General features: G+C 45.2%; 1 pseudogene; it reads right to left on the bottom strand.

The window, feature by feature from the left end:
• Positions 1-335: 335 nt before the first annotated feature.
• Positions 336-922, bottom strand: LOC138433644 (interferon omega-1-like; annotated as a pseudogene).
• Between the last annotated feature and the right edge of the window lie 1,592 nt (positions 923-2,514).

The raw sequence follows: 2,514 nt of genomic DNA, 5'->3' as shown, positions 1-2,514 counted from the left end.
TTGATAAGAATTTAATAAATAAAAAATCATCTTTAATGAAATGGAAAGCTGAACATATTTCCTAAATCCTAATACAATGTGAAGGCAAATATCCTTATATGAAAATGTAAATATGACAAGAACAAGTATAAATAAATAATAAATAAATCAGGGAAATAATCGCTTAAGGACTGATGACCCTAGAGCTAAGTTTTTAACATCCTTGCTTAATACTACAAAATATATGCTTAAGTAATTCAGCAAACTTTGTGGTTAAAGCAGAAATCAGAAACTTCTGAAATGACCACAGGTGAGTGTGCAAGGCTGATGTGACATCTTAGTGAGTGAGAGTCCTTTCAAGGTGAGTTCAGATCTCCACCCATCTTTCTTAACCTTTCTTGCAAGCTGGTTGATGACGAGAGGGCTTTCATCATCTCCACTCTGATGGTTTCCCAGGCGCAGTCGCTGTATCCCTTCTCTTTCAGGTAGACATGGATGCCCTGGAAGTACCTCTTCACAGCCAGGGTGGGGCCCGTCCTTCCCAGGCAGAGTCTTCCTCTCCCATCACCTGCCCCAGGCAGGCGTCCAGGTCGTCCAGCTGTTGATGGAGTCCAGTGCGGAGCTGCTCCAGGAGGGTGGTGTCCCAGGCAGCAGAGGAGCTCTCTGTGTGGAAGAGGTTGAAGCTCTGCTGGAGCATCTCATGGAACACAGAGATGGCCTGGGCCTCCTGGAGCTGGCTGCCCTCCACCATCTCCTGGGGGAAAGCAAAGTCTTTTCTGTCCTGCAGACAGAAGCGAGGGGAGATTCTCCTCATTTTGCCCAGGAGCCTGAGGTTCTTCCTGCCAATCAGAATGTGGTTCTGAGACAGGTCACAGCCCAGGGATCCTCCCAGGCTATAGTTGACCAGCGCCAGGGCCATGAGTAGAGAGAGCACGAAGGCCATGGGGAAGACGCAGCTGCTGCTGGGCTGGCTGAGACGGCGTCTGGGGGAAACTTGAGGTAGGTTCTCTGATGCCATGCTTTCTAAGTGAGGCCATTAAATAGGGAACATGGTAGTTTTCATTTTCTAGTCATTTCTCTACACTTTTAGTTCCTTTTTTGATTTTCATTTATGTATTCACAATATGATCAAATAAAATGTCATCAATGTAAAGTATTAATTTTGTGTATTTCCCAATAACTTCCTATGTGCCCATCCAAATGGATATTTATCAATCAAATGAGAAAGGTCTTTTTCTTAACTCAGGAGTGATGTATGTGTGTAATTACACACATTATTGCCTTTTGTCTCTCATGCTGGTGCCTCTTGTCCATAAACACATCTGCAGCCCTGATCTTAGGCTCCACTTTTCCCTCTTACTTTACATAGGAAACCAGGCTCCCTCAGCTCTGTATTTCTATATTTATAACGTATTTACCAGTTCCCTCTGGTAATTAAGCTCTTTGAAATAAATGATGTTTGTCTTTAGTGTTTGATTTAGAGAAGATTCTGAATATTATGAGTCCATGAGCTCCCCCCATGTTTCTCTTCCTTCTAGAACACGTTCTTGCAGGTCCATGTGGTTGTGCTTCAGGGAACCATGGAGTCAGGACTATTGCAGACATGACGCTTTCTTTCCACCATTTTCATACTGGAGACCTGTTGTCCTTCACTGGCTGGGCCAATACCCCCACCAGAATCCTGGTTCTTCTCAGGGAACATGGGTGAGGAGACTAATTCCAGGATGATTGTGTTTCCCCAGCAGCACCTCACTCTCAGGGAGAGATCACATGGCGCCACCCCCTGTCCTCCGGGTGACAGAGTCCCCTTGCTCACCTGCTGGACTCCCTCCCTGCAGACAGGCTCACCACAGCCTGAGGATGCGAAAAATCTCCTTTCTGTGGAGGGCTTGTTTACTTGTTGGGAAAATAGATGGTCTTCCTAAACCCCCACCTTCTCCTCTGGAATGTTTGTGTGAAGGACCCGCGTTCCCAGTGGTGACCCCTCTTCTCCTGGCCCATATCCCCAAGTGTCCTAAGTGTCAGTATTGCCCACATGCTGAGAGTAGGGTGCATTTGTGCAGGTAGACAGAGGAATTATCCAACTGCCATTATTTTACCTTTAGTAGAGAGATAATTTTTATTTTACCAAGGATAGATTTTATCATTCTACTCTCTTAATTTTTTTGAACACGTGCGATGTTCAGAGTTTCTGAGTTGGAGGAATGAGATTCAGTGGTGTTGCTGTCTCTCATCAGAAGTTTATGTCACAGAACCCAGTGAGCTTCAGTTGCTCCTTCAGTCAGTTGATTCCACTGGGCTCCTTTGTTCCTCTGTCTCTGTCTTCCTCTGAGAATGCAGGGCAGTGAGACTCATGCTACTCAGTCAGGGGAAATAGCCTTCTTTCTTTGCTTGTGGGTGATTCTTCAGTTGAAGTTGCTTTAATTTATATTGACATACTGGACAAGATGAGTCTCACTGCTCCTGCTCTAGTCCTAATTCATGATGAGGTGAGAACAATAAAAGGAAGTAAAGAAAGCCAGAGGGGCCGTACTC

Source organism: Ovis canadensis, chromosome 2, assembly GCF_042477335.2.
Source record: "Ovis canadensis isolate MfBH-ARS-UI-01 breed Bighorn chromosome 2, ARS-UI_OviCan_v2, whole genome shotgun sequence".
NCBI lineage: Eukaryota > Metazoa > Chordata > Mammalia > Artiodactyla > Bovidae > Ovis > Ovis canadensis.
The sequence above is the reverse complement of the archived record's forward strand: the minus strand, read 5'-3'. Positions and strand labels throughout refer to the sequence as shown.